We start from the raw sequence: 22068 nt of genomic DNA on the forward strand, positions 1-22068 counted from the left end.
CAGACCTAAACCTTTTACAAAAATTAACTCAAAATGGATCATAAGCCTAAATGTAAAATGCAAAACTATAAAACTCCTAGAAGAATACCTTGGATATGGCAAGGACTTTTTAGACACAAAGTCACAAGTCATGATCTATGAAAGAAGTCAAGCTAGACTTCATTAAAATTAAAGACTTCTTTGCAAGGAGATCCTGCTGAATAGCATTGAGAACTATGTCTAGATACTCATGTCTCAACAGAAGAAAGGGTGGGGGAAAAAACTGTAACTGTAATGTATACATCTAAGGATAACCTGACCCCCTTGCTGTACAGTGGGAAAATAAAAAAAATAAATAAAAATAAAATAAAATTAAAGACTTCTTCTTGCCAAAGACAATGTCAAGAGAGTGAGAAGACAAGCCACAGACTGAGGGAAAGTATTTATAAAAGACACATCTGATCAAGGACTGCTGCACCAAATATGTAAAGAACTTACAGAGCTCAACAATAGCAAAACAAATAACTTAAAAAATGGATCAAACCTTAACAGACACCTCACCAAAGAAGATATACAAATGGCACATTAGCATATGAAAATACACTCCATTCCACATGCCTTCACGGAAATGCAAATTAAAACAATCAAGAGGTACTACACAACTATTAAAGTGATCACAGTGCAGAATACTGACACCACAAAATGCTGACAAAGATGTGGGCAACAGAAATCTCTTTCATGGCTGGTGGGAATGCAAAATTCAGTACAGCCACTCAATTTCCTATAAAGGTAAACATACTCTTACTGTGATACAGCAATTGCACTCCTTTGTACTTATACTATGATAGATACATGTCATTACACATTTTTCTAAACCCATAGAATGTACAGCGTCAAGGATGAACCATACTGTAAACCACTATGGACTTCAGAGAATGATGTTTCAATGTAGCTTCATCAGTTGTAACAAACGCACCACTCTTGCGGGAGATGTTGATAACCAGGAGGCTATTTATGTGTGGGGGCAGGAGGTATGTGGAAAATCACTCTACCTCCCTCTCGGTTTAGCTGTGAACATATAACTACTCTAAAAAATTATTTATTTGAGAAAATGTAAAAGAACAACTACGAAGAATAGATACTCAATTCTACTGAAATGATAATTAGTGTTATTTTGTGTATTTTCTTCTAGTTCTTTTTCTATTCAATCACACACACATATTTCTTTAGTGTGGTTGGGTCTTATTGTTTATATATTTTGTGTCCATTAGAAAATAAGGGTAGAGGGTATTTCAGGCTTTGCAAGTATGACTTTTTAAAGTGATTGCTTAATATTTCAGATGGACATAAATTAATTGTGAGTTAATCATATTAATGATGGGTTAGATGGGTTGTTTCCTTTTGATTGGACATTTAAGATACATCTAGTTTTTCTCTTTCATGAATAACATGTAGTGAACATCTTCATACACAGATTATCTAGACAAATGATTTTTTCCTAAGATAATTTTTGATGTGGAATTACAGAATCAAAGTATATGACACTTTTAAAGTTCTTGGTAAATATTGACAAATTAATCTTATGAGTAATATACTAGTTTACTCTGACTAACAGGTCATAGTGTAGCTATTTTATTGCCCCCTTGATAGCATTTCTTATTTTTTTCCTTCTCAACTTCATGGGCAAAATATTATCCTGTTGGCTTTATTGAATATGCGTAATTATTTTTGACTGAATGCTTTTCTGTAGGATTATTGGTCTTTTATTATTCTTACTAGAAAGTTTTCTCCGTGTCCATTGTTTATTTTTACATTGAGAAGTTGATACGCGCATAATGGACCTCTATCAGCTTTTTACTATGAAAGATATTACCCCCTTGCCTGCCCACTGGTTACAACTTTCCATCTGGCTTGTCATTTCATTACTTAATTTTGTTTACTGAGTCTTGCTCTGACATCTGAAAGTCTTTTTTTTTTTTTTTTGCTCTTTTTGCCTTTTCTAGGGCCCCTCCTGCGGTACATGGAGGTTCCCAGGCTAGGGGTCTAATCAGAGCTGTCGCCCCCGGCCTAGGCCAGAGCCACAGCAACGCGAGATCCAAGCCGCATCTGCAACCTGCACCACAGTTCATGGCAATGCCGGATCCTTAACCCACTGAGCAAGGCCAGGCATCTAACCCGCAACCTCATGGTTCCTAGTCGGATTCATTAACCACTGTGCCACGATGGGAACTCCTGACATTTGAAATTCGAATAATTTTTCAACTGTTTTGTCCAATTCAATGTACTTTTGTCATCTGAGCATAATTTTTGTTTTTATAACTTCTTTTATATTTCTTTTTATTAAATTCATTGGGATTTGAATTTTTCGTAAATATAAAACGAAATTTTATGGTTTTGTTCTGGAAAATAGCCACAATCACTTCAACAATTAAGTGAGTAATTAATTCTTCCTTGTGTTGTGATATTTATTCTATTGAGTAGAACATGTATTTGAGAGAGAGAAATTGTTTTTCTAAATCCATTGATACCACTAGCTAATTGGTAAATCAGGAAAATTAATGAAAGGAAAGCATGATTAAAAAGTGGTTCTTATCCTGCTTGAATATTTGTCATTTACTTTACTTGTCAGTCTTTTAATATGGTTCCCAGGCTTTTTGAGTGTATGTCCATTGGAGTGCTCCGTCCCTCTCTTTCGTGTCACTGAGTGGCACCAGGGATCAAACTTGTGTCCTCACAGATACTAGCTGCATTCCTTACTGCTGAGCCAAAACGGGAACTTCAGCCACAATGGGAACTCCAAGCATCCTTGTATATTTTTAATGATTTTTATTTTCAGTGGCTTGTTTTTTTTTCAGTCTTCCTACAGAATTCAACATGGTTTTCAGTATCGAAGAAACTCTCCTTTCATACCCATATTTCATTGCTTCTACACAGTAATAAAGTTAATATAATATAAAAAAAGCCGAGCTGCAGAAACAGATTATAGAGAGACCTCACTGACTTTGAAAGCAATTACTCTATTAGCGGTGAGAGAACATATACTTGCATATCTCTCTCAATCCCCAAGTGCCCTGAGTTCTGGGCCTTGGTCATTTTGCTTTGTGGAGGGAGTGGAGAGTGTTGGATTTTGCCAAGTTCATTGAAAAGCATTTTACAATCTGTACACAATATATGAGTCAACGTGAGTCTGTGTTCATATGTCTGGGTGGGGCTGGCTCTTCTTTTTCTAGGCTTTTTCAACATGAGTGAGCAGTATTTTAATTTTGTCTTATAATATGTTTTATAGCTTTGCAAATAAGACTTCTCACATGATAACTTGGCTTAAGGTTCTTAGTGAATCTCACCTATGAAATCCTCCAGATAAATTTTAGAATAATTTAGAATAAATTATGCTCAGAGAAAAAGTTCCCAGTGGGATCTTTTTTTTTTTCTGCCTGTTTGCCTTTTCTAGGGCTGCTCCCTCGGCATATGGAGGTTCCCAGGCTAGGGGTCGAATCAGAGCTGTAGCCGCCGCCTAGGCCAGAGCCACAGTAATGGGGGATCCGAGCCATGTCTGCAACCTACACCACAGCTCACGGCACCATCTTAACAACCCACTGAGCAAGGGCAGGCATCGAACCCGCAACCTCATGGTTCCTAGTCGGATTCGTTAACCACTGCGCCGTGACGGGAACTCCCCTCCCAGTGGAACTTGTCTGTAATCGTCTCAAACACATAGAACAGCTGGGAAGATTATTTTTCTAGACACGTTACACCTCTTTGTTATCGAGATCTTCCTGGGGAAACACTGTCGCCTCTTGACTGCGCTGGAGTGCTTTTGGCCTCTCCTTATCCTGGGCATTCCTTGCTCACCCAGCGGCGACGGGGTTTGAGCTCCAGAGAAGCCGAAGATTCCCTGGCTCCTGTGGACAGAACAAGGCTTCAGGGACCTACCTCCTCTCCAGCCATCCTCTTCCCCTTCCTCCTGTACCAGCTCCCTGCTCCAGGTACCCTCATCAGAAACCTCTCCAGGAACAGACCTGGGGTTGCCAAGAGGGAGGGGGAGGGAGTGGGAGGGATTGGGAATTTGGGGTTAATAGTTGCAAATTACTGCCTTTGGAATGGATAAGCAATGGGATCCTGCTGCATAAGCACTGGGAACTCTGTCTGGTCACTTATGATGGAGCAGATCGCGTGAGAAAAAGGAATGCATACATGTACGTGTGACTGGGTCACCCTGCTGTGCAGTGGAAAATTGACAGAACACGGTAAACAGCTAGAGTGGGAAAAAAAAAGTCACTACAAAAAAAAAAAAAAAAAAAAAAAAAGGAAAGAAAGAAACCTCTCCAGGAGCACCTTACACTAAACTCGGTGGAAAGGTTCTATGACACACCTTCAGGCAAACTCCTCTCTGGGATATTGCATTGTGATCAGATGTGAGAGTTGAGAAGCCTTGATCAATTACACGCTGGGCTTCCAAACGAAGAAGTCAGGCAACTTGCAGGGGTGGGGGAGATAAATTAGGCATTTGGGATTGCCATACATACACTATTGTGCATAAAACAAACAAACAATAAAGACGTACTGTATAGCACAGAGAATCACATTCTATGTCTCAGTCTATATGTTCAGTTCTGTTGGTAGCTCGGGGAGGTCAATTTCTGTCTGTCTCCTGATTTCCAGGTTCCTTATGCAGAGAATGAGGGGGTCGGAGTCCGTTAAAGTTCCCTTTGGGCTCTAGGTGTGTAGTGAATGGAAGTCATAGGCCACAGAATCGTAAGCTAAAGTACTGTGTATTAACCTTCTACAACTCGACTCTGCTTCTCTCTTGTGCACCCGATCTGCCAGTGGAAACACAATTCCCCTGGGGCTTCCTCATCCTTTACATCCAGGTGTGTGCTTATGTTCCAAAGTCTTCTAAGACCTGAGGTGGGGGGGGAACATCACTCTAATTTGTACAAATTAGAAAAGGGTGCTCCTTCTGGAAAGACGGCTCTTTCTTCAAGCACCCATTCCGCCTACTGGTGTTAGCTCCTCCAGTCTATGGGACAGGGCAGGGGGCCAATTTGAGGCCCGCTGGCCTTAGTAGCACATAGCAGGTGCTAAAGGTCTGGCAGTCTTGCACACAAGCATACACACACACATTGCAGACACACACACACACACACACACACGCACGCACGCATGCACGCGCGCGCACACGCAACTTCCTGGATTTATCCTGGAGTCAGGAGGTAGTAATATTGATGAGAGGTGATGGGTCCTTGAGAAAAGACTCTGGCGCTCAAGCAGAGTCCCTGGGAAGTGGCTGGACCACATGATAGCATCGCCTGTGGCAAACGCTAGGCTGAGGAGTGGGGCTTGGACCGCCTGGCAGAGATCCCAGTGCCATAGTTTTGCCTGGTTTAGAGAAAGCACCAGTGGATCCAAAAAGGACTTCTCCGCAGTCTCCCCACCTGCTTACCCCAGAGCGTGTCCAGGAAGTGGCCCCCAGGGTCTCTGCCTTCTGTTCACACCAACGTCTCTGCTGCCCCCCTAATCACACAGGTCCAGCTTAAAAAGAGCTACACTGAAACTCTCGCGTAAAACAGCTGAGAGCTCTCTTGCTTGAAACACCTAATCAACATACTCTCCTCTCCAATTTTGCTTTCCTAAAAATATGATCAAACTTCTAAATGACCAACTTGTGTTCAATGGAAAGAAAGTCTCTGCAAAAAATATTACTTATGGATTTTTAGGTGCATGACTCTTTCCATCTTAGTCTAGTTAATAAAATTCCCTGAATCGTGTTGCTGTTTCTAACTTAAAGTGACAAGATTTATTCTGGAGCTTAAGAAGTCAGCCATTGGATTGATTAGTAAATAAATCTTCTCACTTCATCCTTCAGGTATTTGAAAAGTCAGTAATAAAATTCAATACAATACCCTGATCAAACATCAAATGGCCTTTGCAAAAAATGATAGACATTTGAGCAGGTTGGGTAAGACACAAAAACACCACAACTGAAGTTGATATAATATGGTACCTTTGATAACTTGTAGGTCTCTCTCCAAAACTATATAATGTTATACATACAGAAGATGGATGTTATATCTTTGGCAAATAAATGTGGAATTCTTTTCTGAGGGAAAAAATCCCCGAGGTAATTGCTCTTTCCGAATATGCACTTACTGGAGTTCCCTAGTGGCTCAGGGGGTTAAGGACCCAGTGCCGTGATGGCTGTAGTGCAGGTTCAATCCCTGCCCGGGAATTTCCCCATGTCCCCTACCCAACCCCCTAAATGCACAGCACCCAACCCCCTAAATGCACCTTTTGAATTTATTGGGATGTTAACAACTATTTCACTTTGGTACCTTCTCATCTCTAAGGACGCCCTTTCCCTTTTGTGTGTCTGACTTTTGTATCACGTTTCCCCTTTTACTCAGCCCCCAGGCCTAGTTCTTAAAGGAAGGAGAATAGACACTTGTCCATAATTGTAGGCTCTTCTAAAATACCAGTTTCAATCAGGTGAAACTGCCATTTCGGAGGTTAAAATGGTCAAATGTTAGCAGTTTTTTTTTTTTTTTTTTTTTTTTAATGGCCACACTTATAGCATATGGAAGCTGACAGGTTGGGGTTGAATCTGAGCTGCAGCTGAGGCCTGTGCCACAGCCACAAGAATGCTGGATCCAGGCCTCCTCTGGGACCTACGCTGAAGCTTGCAGCAACACTGGATCCTTAACCCTCTGAGCGAAGCCAGAGATCAAACCTGCATCCTCACAAACACTACGTCGAGTCCTTAACCCACTGAGCCGCAGTGGGAACTCCAAATGTTAGCAATTTCGATTTGTCCTAAGCAGAATTAAGAAACAAATGACATAACTGAAAATGCTGGAAATACCAATCTGCAGTCCCCTTTGATCACTACCCAGTCACTTTCACATCCCTATTCTATTTTATTTTATTTTATTTTATTTTATTTTTATTTTATTTTATTTTATTTTATTTTACTTTATTTTACTTTGCTTTTTAGAGCCGCACCCGCAGCATATGGAAGCTCCCAGGCAAGGGGGGTCACGTTGGAGCTACAGCTGCTGGCCTACACCACAGCCACAGCAACGCAGGATCCAAGCTGTGTCTGCAACCTATACCACAGCTCACAACAATGCCAGATCCTTAACGCACTGAGCGAGGCCAGGGGTCGAAACCGCATCCTCGTGGATACTAGTTGGGCACCGTACTGCTGAGCTGCAATAAGCAATCCTCACCTCCCGTTTTTGGATGAAGGTGGTGGGTCCTACGTTCACTGCCTCAGGCTGGATGCGACAGGACAGAGCTCTCCCAGTCCTCGGTGTCCCCAGAGCCCAAGCCCTCAGGACAGTGGTTACAACTGGGTGGAAGTGGGAGGACTGGTTGTCACAGCTGGGAAGGGAGGGGCTGCTGGTGTCTAGTGAGTAGTGGCCAAGGATGCTGCCAAAATCCCTGCAGCGCCCAGAACAGCCCCACAGCAGAGAGGTCTCCAAAAGGCCCACAGCCCCGAGGCTCAGGGCCTTGCCGCAGGGAAATTTCAGAAATTCAGGAGTAAACAAAATATTTTGGAGAAACATCAAGGAAGGACAGATTTCCTCCCTCCCACACATCCTTCTTTTTCCACCGAGATTAGAAAAATATTATGGCAAACTAGGAGTGAGAGAGAGAGAAAGGGAAAGACAGGAGGCAGCTTCTCTGTTCTCTAGGAATTCATTCTGAATTGGAATACAACAAACATTAGAACGACAAAGTCTGCTGGACACGTTTGTAAACCACTTCAGGATCAAGTGTGAAATTAGCATTTCAGTCCGATTCATTCTCCCTGATTATTTATTCACTGACAACAAGTGGTTTCCCAAATGCCACTTTCTCTGGGGTTTCTCGGCTGCCGTGGAATTAAGTGTCAGGAGAGGGGAGCCTCTAGAAACACTTCCAGACTCTGGAAGGATCGTGACGTTTCATCTCGACTCCAACCTTCTCTGGTCTCCCCGCGGCTCATACTTTGACATGTGTTTATCTGCGGTAGGATTAACAAACAGCCCCGTTCATTCACTACTCCAACACCTCCAGCTCAGAGTATACACAGTGCTTGTCATTAATCCTTTCTTTCTATCTTTTCATGGCAGCCACTGAAATAAACCACTCTAGGGAATTATAATTGCTTTTGAAATCTCATCATCCGTCAGCGAACGGTCTCAAAGATTTGGGGTAGGAAATTACAAATGCAAGAGTAGTGTGCATATTTAATTTTCAATATTCCAATGAATTCGATTTGTATCTAGTTGCATAAAGACTCTAGTTTTTCTAATATTCTTAAAAAACATTTTCCTAAGTGCCCTTAAACTAAAACAAGTTTTGTTTTTGTTTTTGTTTAAAGGGTGTTTAGGGTTACAAGGTGAGAGAGGGAGGGGAGAATAGAAACGGTACGAAATATGCCTTGAAGAAAGTTTTTTTTTTTTTTTTGAGGATATAAACATTCTTCCCATTCTTGAATTTATGTAACAAATAAATTGGAAGCGACCGCTGCTCTAAGTGCCTGTCTTTGAGGACATTTCTATTTCTGAGGGGAGACTCCAGTGGAAGGTAAAACAACATCACTGGTGAAGATTATGCAGCGGGCACTTTAGAGAGTTTTGCAAGCTGGTTGTTAAACACAAGCACTATTAAAAATTAAATTATATAAATGGAGAATTAAACTCTATTAGAGACAAAAGCAATAGTCAAGGGGCAATCCTTGCCTAACTAGTCAACCACATTTTACTGCTGTGTATTTTATCTTTAGGATGGATTCTCACGGTCTCATGGTATGCTATGGTGTACCTCTTTCTTTTTGCATAAAATATTACCAACCTTTATTGTGTGCAGCACAGATGAACTTTTTTTATTCTATTTTTTAATAAAACGCTCTTCAAGGAGTTTGTAGTGGCCTAGCAGGTTTAAGGATCTGGTGTCGTCCCTGCTGTGGCATGGACTTGAATAGCCCAAGGAATTTCTGCATGCCACAGCTGTAGCAAAATAAACGAAATAAAATAAAATAAAACGTTATTCGAGTCTCTCTAAATTGATTTCATGATCCATCAATGAATAAAAGCTCACAAATTGGAAAACGCTCTTCTGGCAGGAAGGGAAATGATATTTCTGTCTTGATTCGGACATATCACATTATTGTGAACAGTAAATAAACCTTTCATAGAAGAAATTAAATGTATAAAAACATTTACAAAACAAGTATAAAGAGAAAACACTAATAAAATTTAGTCTAGTCACAGAAAATGTTCGCTAGGTAATTCTCTGCTTTTGATAATCTAGTAATTTCGGATGATGCGTCTCTGTCCTCTGCAGGGATGGTCCAGACCTGGCAGTTTTACCCAGTTGTTTGTGAGGACTCTGTCACATCATGTGTGTGATCCGCCTTCTTGTACAATAAGAGCCAGCGGTGATTCTCCATGAGGATATGCCGAGCAACTTTTCCCAAAGATGGCAACCTAATTCCCACCATGTTTTCACCTTAAAGGACACCTAAACCCAAACCCAAACTACTTCAGGAACTCATTAGTCTAAGAACACGGGAACGATACAGAAACCCGTGCTTGGTGCCCTGCTGTCAATACATGAAAAAGAAAACTGCCATGTCTTCCTCGGCCCAGGTCACACAAGTGTGAAGTAGTGACATTAGCTTGACAGGGTGATGCATAGCTAAGCAGAAGGTGGGTTATCCTTTTTTGATTTTGTACTTGAAGCTCAATCCTTTGTGATGAATATTTCTGACTCTTGACCTTAACTCCTGGGACCTTCTCCGCTAGGTTGTACAAAGCTCCCTCTCTGTCTCCTGGCCTGGTCTCAAGATCTGCTTTGGATGGACACATGATGTACAGAGAGAGATGGCACAGTCTGACCCACCGATTGGCCATCACAGTGCAGAATTTACATTCCTTTGGAAAAGGAAATCCAAGGGACTCTGTCGATAGATGATGCTTCCCCCTGGAGTCAGTAGCGCTCCAAGAAGTCCTTCCTGCTGAGACAGCCAATGGGGGCCAAAGCCATTGGGCCGAGTCAGGCATCGCTGCTAAAGACAGCTTACAGAACGAAGGACTGCTATGCCAGGGGCTTTGTGTTTCCAACTCCTAAGGAGGCAAAAATGCTTTGATTAATTCCATTAGATTATGTTGGTAGGAACTTGGGGAATGCTTCAGGTGGCTGCAAACGCAGGCCTGAACTTTAAGCAGCAAATGCTTGGATGAACTCAAGCGTTCCCGGCTCTCCTGCGCCTAATATGTTACATTGTTCTGTTGATATGTAATGTCACAGATGGTGATATTAGTCATGAAAGAACAAAGAAGCCAAGTTCATAGCCAACTGAAAGTTAAAAGCAGGGGACAAAAAGTGCACTTACCCCCCACACAGGTTTTTCTTATTGAAAACATCTTCAACACCATGGAACACCTTCTCGAGACCCATGTGTTGGCACCAGCAGATGGGAAAGACGGTAAATCTGGAAACTGGCTTAGCTCCCCCTGGAGAACTAAAGCAGAGGAGTGTGGTGAAATCAAATTCAGCACTGAATAGATGATCCGAATTTAACAGTGGGCAGCCTTCCCACAAATTCTCATGCAAACCAGTGGTGGCTTCCTCTTTTTTTAATTAACTACGCAGCCTTTTCCAACCAGGAGATTTAAATGTTTACTTCTGTTTGCTTTGCGTCATTTGCATTTCTTTCGATTGGAAGAGGAAATTAACCCCTCAGGCCTAGGAGGGCATCCTTTGAAAGAAACAGGCAAAATGGGGTGTGGGGGGGATTACAAAGTGAAGCTTTCCATTCTCTGCAGATAAATAAGATGCTCTTTGAATAACCGGCCTCCAGTCATTTACACGCCAGAGACTGCCTTCCTGGGGAAGCTGGGAGATAAAGAGCAAAAAGTTCAAATAAAGGCGGCTTTTATCCAAAAAAGGAAAAAAAAAAAAAAAAAAAAAAAAAAGAAAAAGGAAAAAAATTCCTTAAATCCCTAAGAAGGAAGAGCAGATTAGATATTGAGAGATGCAGAGCTATGTACAAGGTAAATTCCTTTTCTACTTGAAAAATCGCAGAGAACTCCTCTCCCCCTCATCTTTCAGCTGAAGTGCGGGGGTAAAGACCGGAGAGGAGTATTTCACCTACTCAGTGTGTCTACTGTTGATTCCTTGTGACAGGTGCATTCTCCTTGTCTAAGGCACCTGGACTGTGACTAAGACAGGGCCCGGTAGCCGACTCTGACTACAGCAGCTATATTTGGAGGCTGCAGCAACAGAGAAAGGAGAAGGGCTGGCTTGGGTACTCTAAATGGTTGTAGTACAGGATAATTAGATGGAATTGTACACGGAAAAAATTTGTTAGAGTTACCAAAAATATTTCCTAACGAGAAGCCTGTTGTGCTCTGAAGTAGTCAAAAGGATGCAATGAATATTTCATCTCTTGAAACATTTAACAGAGAAAGGGATGCAGGAATAGAAAGTATATCTTAGAGCTATTTTCTGTGGGGTAAAGCGTGGAGATCATCCATCTTCTTGGCCTTTATTTCGGCCTCAACTAATAGGGCGGAGAGGGAGAGGTGCGGACGTGGAACCACGCAGGCCGTCACACAGGTCACATCTTTGGATGCGAAGAGGTGGCGACGAGCCTCACGTGGCGAGAGAGAATACGTGTCCTTGACGCTTTCTGCGGCTCGGTTTCCTTTAGCGGATCATTGGGCTGCAAATACGAAAGGCAATGTCTAGGTCGAGAAAAGGAGGGGGTACATTTTTAGTTTATTGAGAGTGAGTTCGGATCGTTTATGGAGGATGAACGAATAGGACGCATGGATGCGGGGAACGACAGCGATTAAGGGTATCTTTGGTCATGAGCGAGAGGACTGTTCCAGAGGAAGGAGGAGAGCATCAGCTTTGTGATCTAGCACTCGGCAGCATCAAAATTCTCAGCTAGTTGTATTAGGCTGTACATACTGTGGTTTATTCTACGGTTTTTCTTGCTTTCTTTTTTTTCTTCTTAACTAGCTGTTTGCCTCTTACTTTCACTCTCAGGGATGTGACTACTTAAAGACACACCGTGATTTTGCCAAATTGCAAATTCTTCTTCTTCTTTTTTAAATGACTGGACCTGCAGCATATGGAAGTTCCCAGGCCAGGGATTGAATCTGAGCTGTAGCTGCAACCTACAGCACAGCTGTGGAGATGCTGGATCCTTAATCCACTGTGCCGGGCCAGGGATCAAACTCATGCCTTTGAACTTACCTGACCTGCTGCAACTGGATTCTTAACTCACTGCGCCACAGCAAGACCTCCCAAATTGCAGATTCTGATTCTGTAGGTCTGAGAATGGGGTGTGGGTTCTGCACTTCTAATCAGCTCCCATGTGGTACTGATGCCGCTGGTCCATGGAGCACACTTTGAGGAGAAGTGTTGCATCGCTACCTGCCCTTAGTGCCGCATTCTTCTTGGATACAACAAAGTGCAAGGGGCTTCTCTTGTTTCATATATATTAGGTATGAATTAAATGTTACGTTTTATTTTTCATTGTGTTTCCATCCTCTTCTACTTCCTACAATCATATCAAACCTCTGATGGTTTTGGAGTTCCTGGGTGGTGCAGTGGGTTAAGAATCCAGCATTGTCACTGCTGTGGTGCAGGTCTAAGCTGTGGTGCAGGTTCGATCTCTGGCCCTGGAACTTCCTCATGCCACAGGCAAAAGACCCCCACAAAACTCTAACAGTATACTACAAAACCATTTAGATGCAGTAGTCCCCAACTCTGGGTCACATTAGAATCCCGTGGAGATCTTAAACATTAAAAATGCCCATCCCTACTTATAGCCAGTTAAGAATTTCTGGGCCTTCCTGTTGTGGCTCAGAGGTTTAAGAAGGTCACCAACATCCATGAGGATGCAGGCTCAACCCCTGGCCTCGATCAGTGGGTTAAGGATCCGGCATTGCCGTCAGCTGTTGTGTAGGTTGCATGTTCCCTCTGATGCCGCGTTGCTGTGGCTGTGGTGTAGGCTGGCAGCCGCAGCTCCTATTCAGCCCCTAGCCTGGGAACGTCCATGTGCCCCAGGTGAAGCTCCAAAAAAAAAAAGAAAAAAAATTTCTGGGGGTGAGTCCAAGGCTTCATTTTCCTCCATATCTTTTCACCAGAAAACTTTTCGAGTGTTCAGAAAAGTTGAAAGAATAGTATACTGATTACCTGTATCTCACCATAACTGAAAGACTAGTTTAATAATTACCCATCAGCCTGTGTACCTAGATCCAACAACTGTGAACAATTTGCTGTAGTTATTTAACCATACATTTTTGCTTTATCTAAGACTGCTTCTCAATCAGGGACGGTTGTGCCCTCCTGGGCACATTTAGTAATGTCTGAAGATGCTTTTGGTTGTGTCTCAACTTGGGGGAGGGGGCGGTGACTTCAGGAATCCTATTAAACATCCTGTAATGGACAGGACAGTCTTGTTGAGCAAAGAATTTTCCAACCGAAGATGTCAATAGTGGCGAGGCTGAGAGACCCTGATCTAAGTACCAGCTGTGTGAAAGGATCTTGAAGACACCTTCACTTCTCACTCCTGAATGCTTCAGCATCTCCAAAAAAGATGTCCTCCATGTCACCACAGGTCATTATCCCACCTGAGAGGATGGGCAGTGATGCCTTAATATCTTCTAAGACGGAGTCTATGTTCACATGTTCTCAATCGTACCCTAAATATGTTTTTTATAAGTTTTTGGAACCACTATCCAATTAAGATTTCTGCTGCATTTTTTTTTCTTTCTTTACTCTTTAAAATCTACCCTAATCCTGCAAACTTTTTTTTTTTTAAGAGATCAATCTAGCTGTCCCACGTTTGGGGTTCGATTGGGTTTGTCTCCTTTTGTTTAATTGCTTGTGTTTCTATCCCTTGTTTTTCCTGTAAAGTAGATGTCCGCTATATTTAAAGGCTTCATTAAATTCAAATTTTTTGGCAGGAATATTTAAGGTGACGCTATGTCCCTTATATTACATCATAGCAGGAGCTGCATAATCCCCGGTTTCTTCTCTAGCAGAGTTGCTAAGTTTGATCCCTTGGTTAAGCAGTGACTGCTCTCATTTTAAGGTCCATTTTCTTCTTTGTGATGAGCAAATCACTCTTTGGGGTGATTCCTTGGCACCTGTGAGCTTCTTAGCCCCCAGAAAACTTCACATAATAGTTTCAGCATCCATCGATGATCTTTAACTGAAATCACTGGAGGTAGTAGGCAATTCTACATCTTCATTTATTAATGTAGTGAAACAGCACAGATAATTCATGGAACTATCAACTGTTAGGCGGAAGATGGGTTGAAAGTCACCAAGTTCAATCTATTCCTTAATTATTTAGAATAAATTATTTTTAAATGCCATAATCTCCACTTGTTAGCTAGAATTCACTTGTGAGAAAAGAGCCTTCTTTTATCAATTGGAAATGAACTGTAGTTTCCTCTAAAAAGGCAGGATAAATGTTTAATTTTTTCCTTTAACTCTCAATTTTCAGAATAAGTTTCAGAATAAAGAGTTGACGTTATAGTCACTCCTTGACTAGGGATTCCTAATACTGAAAAATTCAACGTATTCCATGATTTGCATGAAATAGCAGGTGTCACAAATTTTATCCAATCAGGACCAAAAAAGCTACAAGATTTTCTTTCCTTTAAAATAAATTTTGAAAACACCATGTCTATTGATATAGGTTTGGGGGCATTTCGATTGTGAATGTCTTTTGAAGTTTTAGAAAGGGAATATGTCTTCAGCATAGATGCTCGTGGAATATCAACTGTTAGAGAATGGACTGAAAGTTACCAAGTTGAAATCTATTCCTTTACAAGTGGGACTGTGTTTGACTAGCCTGTTTAGTCTCTCCTAAATTCATGGGTGGTAAGTGATGTGTGAAAGCCAAACTCTTTTCAGACAACAGTTGAACAAATACTCAGTCAGGTTCTTGGATTAAAAGACTGTTGTGTTTGGAAATCATCATTTTCCACAAGGGAAAATGAACATATTAGAGGCAGCAACTGGAACCAGTTTTACCCTTTGTTCCAAAGCCTCAAGTTTTTTTATTTCTGAGCCTCGAGTCTCCTCTCAGTTGCTTTTCCATGGGAATAGCAACTTTTTGTCCACCGACAGTTTTTAATTTGCCTTGACAAGCTACCCCAGATTCTTCGACCAGACCCCAGGCTTGTACCTGGGGAGGTACAATTCCTTTAACTCATTGTCTTAGGTCTGACCATAGGAAAGAGCGCGGCCTTGAGCTTATAACTTGGTAAACTTGTTTTTATGATGAATAAGCGGGCACTTAGCACCAAAAACTTGCAGGCACCGTCCAGATGTCTTAAAACTTGAGTGAGCACGTGGAACTGGTCACATGGAGGCTTCTGTTACCCAAATGCACAATCTGGAGAGAAGATGCATTTTTCCAAGGTCTGGAAATTTTAACAGTATCTGGCAGCTACTTCATTTGCAAGATAATCCTGTCACTATTTCTGGTTATAGGCAGCGGCAGGGGTGGAGGTGCTGGAGGCGATGGTTTGGTGGCTTGCTGAAACTGGCTGAAGATGTCATGTTGGCATCTGGTGCTCAAGCACAAATGAGCTTTAGAGGAAGGAACCTGTGATCGTGTTCCTTTCGGTCACTTAAGGACCTAAATGGTGTGAGGAAAGAGCGCGAGCGTGAGAAAGCGAAAAGGGATGAAGAAAATGAGTTTCGTGGGCATGGGAGCAATTGGTTAATTCAGATGGACTTTCACTTTTCAAATCATGGTTTGGTTAGGTTCTTAATTTTTAGCCAAGTGACTCCCCGAGGGCCTCTTAATTCATCATTTTCTTTTAAAGATGTGCCACCAACGCAACCCTTGCTAAAGTTACAAAACCATCTTCTCAGTTGGCCTTTGCTTGGTCTGGAAGCTTTGACAAACTGATAGTCTGTTGTCGTGACTCAGCCAGGGCTGTGTTCTGTCTCTCACTCTTGTCCCTTGCCATCGGTGGCAGAGGAGGAGTCTGTCACCGAACATCGTTTGTTCACGCTCCCCCCAAAAGAAGAAAAAAAGAAACCGAGCAAATGACTTTTCAATTTTATTTTCATTGGACTGATTCTCTTTATTTCCTCTTACCAGACAGGCAGAAATGAGGAGGCTACTCCCTGATGGACTTGACACAATAATCGTGTTGATCACCTTGCTTATGTTGTCGAGACAAAATGCTAATTTTACTAATTCTGCCCTGAGATTAAAAAGCTCCATGACAGAATCAACCACACAGATTGGTCATTCAAACGTGCACTTATATATGGAAAACGTGTCAGAAGTCCTTTGGTTGATGGCAGAAGGGCAATTTTAAAGCACTACCGTCTTCTTAGAAGAAGATGTCTCCTTAAAAGAAATTCTCTCATTGGAGAAATTAACGTATTTTAGAAATATTGAGGAGCTGGAGTAACCAGATGGGAGGATGTAACATTTTACCCTTTTCTTCTCAAAATTATGTATGTATGATTATGTGCATAGGTATTATATGCACAGGTATTTATACACAGGTGTGTAATTATATACATAGGTATTATTTCAGATAGTACCTATGTATATAATTCTTTATTAGATTACTTATGTAACATAAATACTTATACACACCCAATAATCATAAAATAAAAGTCGTTATGATCCAAAGAAGAAGCATCGTGAGAAACATAATAGAAAACAGAAGGGACAAGTGCAAACTGCATCATTAGGGAGTCAATGCTGTAAGTTTCACGGGTTCCACAGTAACAGCCACAAGATGAAAGTGAAGTGTTTTGAGTCGCAGGCCATTATAAAGCTTCTCGATGGCGGCTCCCGTTTTTTTTGCCTTCCCAACCTTGTTACTTTTTATTCACTTGGTGAAATCTTTCATCATCCATTCAACAGATATTTATTAGATACCCACTGTGAGCCTGGCCTTAAGACAGATTTTTAAAATTAAAAGTAATAATAACAAAAAGACAACGTCCTGGGGAATTTCCATCACGCGGCTATATTAGCTAGTAAATTTGATCATGAGTTAGGAGTGTTACAACAGGAGCGAATTTGTAGGTGCTGGAGGCTCACACAAAGGCCAGGCAACTTGCGTTTCTTGAAAAAGCCGGTTTGGGGTAGTAAGAAAATTCGAAATTGACAAGGAGAAGGGCTACTCTGTTCCAAAGTCGCTGCCTCTTCCCAATAGTGGGAAGAGTTTTCCGAGCAGAGCCTCCTTCTACACCTTCGAAAGTGAAGAGCGGAAGTCGGTGTGGTTTTGATATTTCCTTGAGCCCACGTTTGCTTCCCATTTTCCTTTACACAGTCTGGGAATAAAGGGAGGTGCCAAGATCTAGGGGTAAAGGGAAGGCATCATTTGACAGAGAAGCGAAATCTCGACCGCAGGACCTGGAACGGCAGGTGCCCGCAGGAAGGAGAAGAGGAGGCAAAAGGGCTACGGAAGGAAAAAGACGAAAGGAACAGGAACTGCCAAAGACGGGGGGGGGGGGGGGGGAGGAGGAATATTTTTGCAGGTGCTTTATGCTACAGGAGTCAAAGTTATGCCGAGGGGGCCTGGCGTTGGACATGAAAGAATAAACTGTCACTAAGCCCCCAAGAGCAGGGCAGATGCGAGCACTTTCTATTGCTGTTTGGGGCAGGACGTTTACACCAAGCCGGTTGTACGATAAAATCTGTTCTGAATTCTCTCCCTCCACGTTATATGAACACACAGGGGCTCGTTTTCAAAGGGGTCTGAGCAAGTCACCTCCTCCCACAAATAAACAGGCGTTGTGGGGCTGAAATTTCTCAAAGCGCTGAACAGGCCACCCCTCTAATGTCGGTAGATGTTTTAACCATTTGAAACCAATTTTCCGCAGACACGAAGCACTCCTTCCGCAGAAGCGCGGGCACAGGGCCCTTCCCACGTTCAACATGCCCAGCGCGCCCCAGTCACAGCTCCCTTGAGTGGGTGAATTTTCTGAGCTTCTCTTCAGGATGAGGAGGCATGTCGCATGGGGAACCCTCTGATCGCAGAAGCCCCGGGGAGCCCCTGAGATTCTCGCTGGATGTTTCAGGAGGTTACACCTTAAAGAAGAGCAGGGAGCGTGTTGGGAGCATCTGGACAGCCGCCCGCTGCCTGAGCGCAGGACACCCCAAGTCCACAAGCTCTCCTCTGTCTGCAGGGTCGTCGGGGGACCCGGGGCCTCGCCTCTCAGCCCTCAGAAGAAGCTCTCGAACTTTCCAGGACTGCCTGCCTGGCCCCCGCCTTCCTCCCTCCCCTCCTTCTCTCCTTTTGATCTTCTCTCAGGGCTTCCTTTATCCTTTTCCCTTCTCTTTGTACCACACGGAACAAAGGGCACTGCAGCTCTTTTATACAAAGAAGGTGAAGAAGCCAAGTGCCAACTAGGTGCCCAGGACACAGGTCAAAACCTCGCCAAACCTTCTTCCCGATGAGCTAAGACCCCGTATTCAGGAGTTCCCGTCCTGCCACAGAGGAAGCAAATCTGACTAGGAGCCATGAGGTGGCAGGTTCGATCCCTGGCCTCGCTCAGTGGGTTAAGGATCTGGCGTTGCCATGGCTGTGGGGTAGGTGGGCAGCTACAGCTCCAATTTGACCCCTAGCCTGGGAACCTCCCTATGCCATGGGTGTAGCCCTAATAAGACAAATAGACCAAAAAAAAAAAAAGACATGTTCAAAGTCACGCATCGCAGAGTCAGATGATGCTTAGATCAGAGATGCTGCTTCGGGAAGGAAAGTGCTCTTCAGTGTCCATCGCTTGGTTCCGTCCACTGGTTCCCCACGTTGCTGTCCCTTCACTGTGTGTGACTGGACCAAGACCCCCGAGGACAGTTTATCACCCTGCACACATCGATACAGAGATGAGTGGGCCCAGGGCCATTTGGGACGGAGCCCTAGAAGGAAAGGCCAACCCTGAGTGGCCAGAAAAGGAATCCCACCCTCTACCTCTCCCCAGCTCCACACTGAACAAGAAATCGCATTGCTCCATCGCTGAAGTCATCTTGGGCCCACACGAAAGCAGTGATGGGAAGAAGCTGATGCACCCCCAGAGCCGGGGGAGGAACCGGAAGGAAGCAGGACATCGTCCTGGCACTGGCTCACCCCACCCGGGAACTCACCCCCGTCTCTGGACTTCCTATTATGTGAAATAATACGTTCATTGCTTAAGTCAAATTGATACGGAGTCTCTTAAATGAAGCCAGAAGCATCCAAGTTCATATACTTTTGTACTTTTTTGGTCTTTTTGTCTTTTTGGGGCCGCGCCTGTGGCATATGGAGGTTCCCAGGCTAGGGGTTGAATCTGAACTACAGCTGCCAGCCTACACCACAGCTCACAGCAACACCGGATCCTTAACCCCCTGAGCGAGGCCAGGGATCGAACCCACCACCTTGTGGTTCCTCGTCGGATTCATTTCCGCTGCGCCACGATGGGAACTGCCTATAATTTTTAAAAAGTGGTTTTTATCTTCTTTCTCTCCCTCCCTCGCCCCTCGGCCCCTCCTTTCCGTTTTTTCTCTTTCACGGCGTCGGCTCATGACACGAAACTAGGGTGGCCGACCATCCTCATTTTCTTGACAGCAGGGATGCGGGCTTTCGGTGTTGCAAACCAGGCGGCCCAGCAAACTGGGGTGGCTGGTCACACTCTAAGGTCAAGAGCTCGTCTTCACACGCACGTCGAGGGTCACAGGCGCCCAAACGCGGGTCGTTCTCTTCCACCAGCTTCCCATCAAAACCTGCGATGCTTTTCTTTCTTCAGCAGTAACTCGGAGAGACAAAGCAAACACGTTCTCCTTCCTGACATGACTGCTTCCTTCCCCTTGGCTCCCTGAATGGGTCACCAGGAATGTGAGAGGTTTGGGGGTGTTCGTCCTTGGGGGTGTTGAGGGAGAGGGAGATGGAGGAAGAGGAGGAGGAGGAAGGAGAAGAAGAAGGAGGAGGAAAATGAGAAGGGGGGAGGGAGGAGGGGGAGGGAGGAGGGGGGAGGGAGCTGGAGGAGGGAGGGGGAGGGGAGGGGGTTATTTCCTTAACCCACCTGCACCACAAGGGAAATACTAAATAGGCATTTTTACATGAACGCATTCAAACATGCTGTTGGCTGAACCTCAAACACACATGAAAATCTTCACTCGCCTTCTTAGCCCGACGGGGGACAATATTTCTCGTGCCTGGATATTGCAACAGCCCCCAATACCTCCCACTCCCCGCACCCACCTTGTCCACCAGCCCAGTAGATTGTCCACACGGGAGCAGAAGAACCTTGGAAAGCCCAGGTCAGATGCTGCCATCTCTTTTCCGAGAAGTCTTCCCTGGCTGGTCCCCACCCAGCTGGCTTTATTTCCTGAGTTAGGCCACATCACTCGGTGCATCCAACAGCCCATATATTTCACGCATGTATTTGTTTCTTACCTCCTCTGGCTAAGACATGAGCCTATGAGGTTAGGGATTTATGGAATTCTTTACCAGCAGTTCTCAGACCAATCAATGCCTAGTACAAAGGCGCCATTCACTAAATCTTTGTTGAAGAAATGAAAAGAAATATATGTATATTATTCAGAAGCTCCTAAGGTCCCCTACTTCAATTAACATCAAAACTGAAGTCTTTGCCACAGGTTCCAAAGCCCCTGGTGGGCCACCTGGTCACGCTAAGCCACCCACACCTGTCTCTCCTTGCCCACAGGCTCTGGCACTGGGCCCCTCACCCGTCTTTTGGGTGGGCCAGGCATCTCCTACCTCAGCCCTTGACCCCGTCTCCTCTTGCTCCTGCTGCTAGGAAGCCCCTCTCGCAGGCCTTTCCCCAGCTTTCTCCCTCACATTCCTGGGCTCAAATGACAGAGCATCAGAGCCTCCCCTGACCGCCTGGCTCAACGGAACCTGGTCCCCAGATGACCTAGATGCTCCCCATCGCCCCCTTAGCCCAAGTTCCCTTTCTCTAAGGTGCCACCCTGATCATCCTTATTGTTGGGTTACTGGCTTATTTTTATTTTTTTCCATCACGGCTGGTTTACAGCGTTCTGTTGATTTTCTACTGTATCACATGGTGACCCAGTTAATGTATACATTCTTTTTTTTCCCATTATCGTGCTCCATCGTAAATGACTAGACATAGTTCCCAGCGCTACACAGCAGGATCTCATTGCTACAGGTTATTGGCTTATTGCTTATGCCTCGCCCCCAACCTACCCCTGTAGAGTGTAAGCTTCATGTCTGGAGAAATTTGGTTTGCTGGTGGTGACTTTTTTCTAGCCTGGCAAGGAGGAATTGCTCAATAAATACTTGTTGAAAGAATAAATTGATGGATGAATAAATGAATGAATGGTTTTGTAATTTGGGGGGTTTTGTTGTTGTTGTTGTTCCTTTTACTGCTACATTTATTGCAAGCATTTTTCATAGTTTCACATTTGGCTTATAATTTTTTATGGCATTTTGATGTGGAGTGGTAATGAGTTGTTATGCAATGAATTGTGCCTTTTCTTTGGTAAATGTGCTTGCCCCCAAAGCCCTTCCTGACCTAAACATCTGCTGAAGATACACCTGTTTTCTTCAAGGATTTTATGGGTTTTTTTCTCTTAATCTTTTAATATATTTGGAATTCATTGCTCATGGGAGCTAATTAAAGAGTATTTTCTGAAGAAAAAATTTCTGAATATAATATATCAAGATAATGGACTAATTTATCCAATGCTTATTCTATCTTTATTTTTTATTCATCGATGAGCCTAGGTTATTTACTCTATTCCATGTGTCCTTAGGATACTGATTTTAATTATTGCAATTTTATAGAGTGATATAATATTGCTTTTATATTTCTTTCCTCCACATTTTTTGTTTTATTATTATTATTATTTTGCTTTTTACGGCTGAACCTGCAGCATATGGAAGTTTTCAAGATAGGGGTTGAATTGGAGCTGCCAGCCTATGCCACAGTCACAGCAACTTGGGATCAGAGCCTCATCTGTAACCTACACCCCAGCTCATGGCAACCCCAGATCCTTAACCCACTGAGCGAGGCCAGGGATCGAACCCGTGTCCTCATGGATACTAGTCAGGTTCGTTCCCACTGAGGCACAAT

This window comes from Sus scrofa, chromosome 18 (assembly GCF_000003025.6).
Source record: "Sus scrofa isolate TJ Tabasco breed Duroc chromosome 18, Sscrofa11.1, whole genome shotgun sequence".
Lineage (NCBI taxonomy): Eukaryota > Metazoa > Chordata > Mammalia > Artiodactyla > Suidae > Sus > Sus scrofa.